The sequence below is a fragment of the Arachis duranensis genome, chromosome 4 (assembly GCF_000817695.3).
Source record: "Arachis duranensis cultivar V14167 chromosome 4, aradu.V14167.gnm2.J7QH, whole genome shotgun sequence".
Taxonomy (NCBI): Eukaryota; Viridiplantae; Streptophyta; class Magnoliopsida; order Fabales; family Fabaceae; genus Arachis; species Arachis duranensis.
In genome coordinates, this window is record NC_029775.3 from 87,165,672 (window position 1) to 87,171,671 (window position 6,000).

A 6,000-nucleotide genomic window follows, 5' to 3' on the forward strand; every position below is an offset into this window, starting at 1 on the left:
GCCGACTTGATATTCTTTTTCCTATCTGTATAACATGTCTAATTGCTATTTGTATTAATTGCTATATATTCTTCTACTTGTGTTTTACTTGTATTGTATATACTTGTGCTTTTACTGGGACTGAGGAGGTTTGGAAGGCAGTGGCGATGGGATCGTATGGCGGATCGGTTGGTGAAGGCTGTGGGACAGCGGTGTTTGATTAGAGTAGAAATTCCCTAAGATAGATTACCCTTTTATGGTGCTACAGCTTAAGTTTTGTTAAGGTTTTATATATTGTGCTTATTTGGTTTAGAATGCTTTAAGCTTGAATTCTTGTGATGGATATGAAGTCTAGGATTGCCTTTGGTGTCCCGGGGTCTTATATTCTACATCACTGGGCACTGTTACCATACTGAAAACCTTCGGTTCTTATACCATATTTCTATTGTTGTTTTCAGATGCAGGTCACAACCCACCTCAGTGAATTGTCTGGTTGGTGACAGGAGCGGAGAATCTGGATACCTTTTGAGTCTCTTTTGAGTTATTTAATTATGTCTCTCACCTTTGTATTTTATTTTACCTAGAGGCTTGTATTTGAGAGAACAAAAATTGTATAAGCTGTTTTTACTGTCTGGTTTCATATATGGTCTGTATATGGCTAGCCGGATTAAACTCCGTGAGCCGTGGCTAAATTCTTATGATATTATACTACTATACTTTGTTATATCACATTTGTTTCTAGTGCGTTATGTTAGATGTTTCGTGAGTTCGTTTTGTGCTTTTAAATCATGTTTTTGAGCTATATCTTTCATCAGGCTTCTAGATAATATTATTCCTTCTATATATATATATATGGTAAGGCTTTGGCTAATTAGGGTGTTACAGTCGTAATACCCGACCTATCAGAGTGGCGTAGCCAGAAGCGTGACATTTTGATAGTTAGGGTGTTACAACAAGAGTGTGCATGGGCACGACATCCCTAGGGGGTACCCATTTTATTTGTGACCGAAAGGCAATATCTCCATGGAGATGTGTCGGGTTGGCAGTTGAACCGACAACTTGATATCACAGCCAATAGGGTAGACATTCATCATGTGCATCTTCTATATGGTTGCTTGCTGTGTCTACTTGCATACTATGCCTAATTGTATAACATGCCTAATTGCTTCTTGATTTACTTGCTATACTTGATAATTACTTGTGCTTTACTTGTATGAATTACTTGTGTTTTATACTGGGATTAAAGAGGATTGGAAGGCGGTGGCGATGGGATCGCATGGCGGTTAGGCTGATGAGGGCTGTGGGACAGTGGTGTATCTGTTAGTTTAGAAATCCCTTAAGATAGAATACCTCATTTTATTATGGTTTTAAAGTTATGGTTTAATTTTAGTTATGCTTTAAGTTGAATCTTATGATTGATATGAAGCTCTAAGATTGCCTCTGGCGTCTTGGGGTTTTATATCTTACATTACTAGGCACTGTTACCATACTGAGAACCTCCGGTTTTCATTCCAAACTTTGTTGTTATTTTTCAGATGCAGGTTATAACCCACCTCGATTGAGTTGCAAGAGAGCGGAGGATCTTGATTATCCTTTGGAGTCTTTTATATATTTTGTTTAGTACTCTCCCTTTTGTATTCTATTTTGCCTTAGAGGCTAACTTTGAGAAGAATATTGTATATGCTGTTTTAGTTTTTAAAACTCTAATTAACCTTTGTTTTACAGCATGAGATAAGACTTAAGGTAATTAGCACATCACAAACAGCAGAAGAGAGGCAAGGATATTGAGTTATAATGAACGTGGGTAAGGATCTCATTCTTACAACTCAGGAAACAATATAAGCCGATCAGCCGATCAAGTATCTTGGCATCCTGCCATTTAAGCTGCAAACATTTTAAGTCAAGAAGCAGGAAGAATTTTTAGCTTACCAATTGAGTAATTTAAAATCAATTTCAGACGCTAATATAGTCTTTCAACACTTCACTACAACATAAATATAAAATTGAAAAACTAAAAGTACATGACACACTAAAATACCAATAAAATACACAGGCATACTTGAAAGGCTTCCAGAATTTTATACCATATATATTGCTTTTAGTATGTGAATTTTCCCTGTGTTTAGTACTATGAAACTTACTCTCGGTTCTTGCTTAAAATTATATATCACTTTAAATACTTTAATATGATAAAGTCCTTTCTTTTAAATTTTAAACTACTAATCTATATAACTTACCTTCTATATGTTTACCTTCGTTTATCCCATTGAGCCACTTAATGGTTCTTTTATTTTAGCTCAAATATAGTTAAATGTGTTGAAAAGAAGCAATGATGATTCCCTATTTTTTAGCTTTTGAGATGTTATGTCATTATATTGGATTATGTTATTTTTTTATGTTAATTTTTTTCAAGGGTAATAACCATGGATATTTGAGGGTATCTATCTTTTCTATCAAAACAATTAAATGGAGATCCATGATAGTTATGAGGTGGAAATAGAGTTTTTTGTTTAAAAGGTGATGGATATAGGAAGAGATACTTATCTCCCGAATATTCATTATTATCCTTGAAAAAATTCAGACATATTGATTTGATTATTTTTCTACCTACCTACACTTTATCCCCATTACAACTTGAATAAAATCTTCTTAATTTTTGCATATACAAGATGTATGATTTAGAAGAAGTCCAATTTCAAGCTTATGATAATGCATTTCACATGAGATATGAGAGTAAAATCATAAACACTTTGTGAGACTCAAGTGCAAAATACAATTTTGGTAAGAATTTCATACTTGATCCATGCATTTCAGTCAATCTCATATGAGTATGTTAGAAATGATTATCAAATCTCATGTATCATGTCATGAATAATTGGTTATATTTGCTTATGTCACTTGTGTCATTATAACTTTTGAGTTTTAAATTATTGAATGTTGAATAAAATGAGTTGTGTTCTTACGTTTATTACGCAAAATTTAGTTTTGTATGCGAACATGCAAAATTTAGTTTTGTGTGGGGAGAATAATTATCAAGCCTAAGGATTTGGTTTTACGTTATAGTTAATTTAAGGTAAAAACTTAGGTAAAGTCGACTTCACGTGAAGTTGATATCTGAGAGTCGTTAAATAAAAATTTAGTCAAATCAATCAAATTATCTAACGGCTCTTAGATATCAACTTCACACGAAATCGACTGCATATGAGTTTTCACTTTAATTTAAATATCCCTACAAATTCTAGTTCAATCATTCACAATAAAACCCACTAAATTTATTTTCTTACACTTAAGATTTTTGCATGTCCTCGTACAAAACCAAACCCTATAGATAAAGTTAACAATTCATCTCATTTTATTCAACATACAATAATTTAAAACTCAACCAATGACACAAGAGAAGAAAGCAAATATGACCAATTATTCACGACACGATAAATGAGTTCGATAATCATTTTTAACATATTCATACGAAATTCAATTATGAAATAAAAGGATCAAATATATGAAATGCGTACCAGAATTGTTGTGATTATTATAAGCTTACCTATTGGTCTCACTTCTTCTAAATCATACATCGTATACATGAAAAAACAAGAGGACTTTATTCAAGTTATAATGGAGTCAAGACCTAGGTAGATAGAAAAATATTGATTAAATCACACCGTTGCTCTCTATAATTTTCCAGAAATTGTAAATTGGTCTTTACACTTTAAAAGTTTGTAATTAGATTTCTGTACAAAATATACTTTTGTAATTAGATCCTCGATGACGTTTACCGTAAAAAAAAAAAATGCACATTTACTATAATGTCCTCTTCCTCCTCTTCTCCCTTTTCTTCCTCCTACTCTTTTCAACGTTTCTATTCTTCTTCTTCCATTACCACACTAAGAAGCCACCACCACCAAAGCCCGCCTCCGTTCCGTTCTTCCATTATCCCTTTTCTTTCCCTCTTCTCCTCCCTTCTTCTATTTGTTCCACAAATCAACATAAAAATAGTAGCCTAATTTACCATAATCATATAAAAACAGTAACAAATCAACATATTATAATTCAATAACCAAATAGCTAAAAAAAGAAAAATAAATTTTTTTTTCTAATAATGTAAAAGCAGAACAAAGGAGGAGGAGAGGGACTCATGAGCATAGATACGATAGATCTGGCACGGTGATAAACCCCATTTGTAGGGTTTATCTTGTGCTTGATTTAAGAGATTTTATGACCTTTTACCCACATTTATTCAATGAAATAGCATGGTTTTATAACTTCTCCTTTAATTGTGCTTAAGAGTGAAAACATGCTTTTTAGGTCTTAAAATAACTAAATCTAATTCTCCTTGATTCCATTAGATGCCTTGATATGTTTGTTAAGTGATTTAAGGTTTAGGAGGCAAAGATTGGATCAAGGGAATGAAGAAAGAAAGCATGAAAAGTTGGAGAACTCATGAAGAAATGAAAGAACCGGAAAGCTGTCAAGCCGACCTCTTCGCACTTAAACGACCATAACTTGAGCTACAGAGGTCCAATTGATGCGGTTCCAGTTGGGTTGGAAAGCTAACATCTGGGGTTTCGAAACGATATAAGATTTGCCATAGTTGCTACACGTATGGTGGCGCGCACGCGCATAGTACGCACACGCGCCGTTGCTGCCACCTGGTTCACTTAAAGCAAAACGTGGCCAGCGAATTCTAAAGCCTTGTGGGCCCAATACAACTCATTTCTGATGCTATTTAAGCCAAGGATTGAAGGGGGAATGAACATACTCTCATACTTTAGAAGTTAGTTACCATTGGTTTAGTTTAGTAGTTTTAGAAGTAGTTTCTAGAGAGAGAAGCTCTCACTTCTCTCTAGAATTAGGAATAGGATTATGATTTGTTCTTAGATCTAGGTTTTAATCTTTGCTTTCTTCTACTTCTACCTTTCAATTCCTTGTTGTTATATTCATTCTTCTTCCATTCTTTTATTGTAATTTCCTTTATGTTGTTCTTATATTTTGTTGTAGATCTACTATTGTTCCTTCCATATTCTTTCAATGCAATAAGAGGTAATTCATAATAATTGTTCTTCTTTGCTTTTCTATTATTGATCTCTTGCCTTTGTAGTTAGATCTATCTTTAATTCTTGCAATTTATGTTGTTTACTTTTATTGCCTTTTATGTGTTTGTTGAAATGCCTCTTCTAGATATAGTATAGATTTTGTTCCTCTTGGCCTAGGTAGAGTAATTAGTGACCCTTGAGTTATCTAATTCCTTTGTTGATTGGTAATTGGAGAGATTGCTAATTGGTTTGGAGTGCACTAAAGCTAGTCTTTCCTTAGGAGTTGGCTAGGACTTGTGGCTCAAGTCAATTCATCCACTTGACTTTCCTTTATTTAGTAAGGGTTAACTAAGTGGGAGCAATGAACAATTCTCATCACAATTGAGGAGGATAACTAGGATAGGACTTCTAATTTTCATACTTTGCCAAGAGCCTTTTATAGTTGTTAGTTTATTTTCATTGCCATTTATTTTTCATGCTTCTTATCCAAAACCCCAAAATAACTCATAACCAATAACAAGACACTTCATTACAATTCCTAGGGAGAACGACCCGAGGTTTGAATACTTCAGTTTATAAAATTAGGGGTTTGTTACTTGTGACAAATAATCTTTGTATGAAAGGATTATTGTTTGGTTTAGAAACTATACTTTACAACGAGATTTCATTAGTGAAATTCTAAACCATCAAAAATCCAATCATCAAAATGGCGCCGTTGCCGGGGAGTTGCAATGGTGTTATGTTATTGGTTATTGTATATATGTGAATATTGTGAATAGCTTGATTTTTTTTTTATTGCTTGCTAGTAGGACTTTGCTTCATTATTTCTTAGTAGTTTTTGTTTTTATTTTCTCTTTTCACCATAAATTCTCATTTTGGCTATGAGTGTGATTACAACTATGTTGTAGGAAGTGGAGATTATAATGAAGATGTGTATCAATGATGGAACAATCAAAGGTGGAAGGAGCCATATGCATATGATCAATCT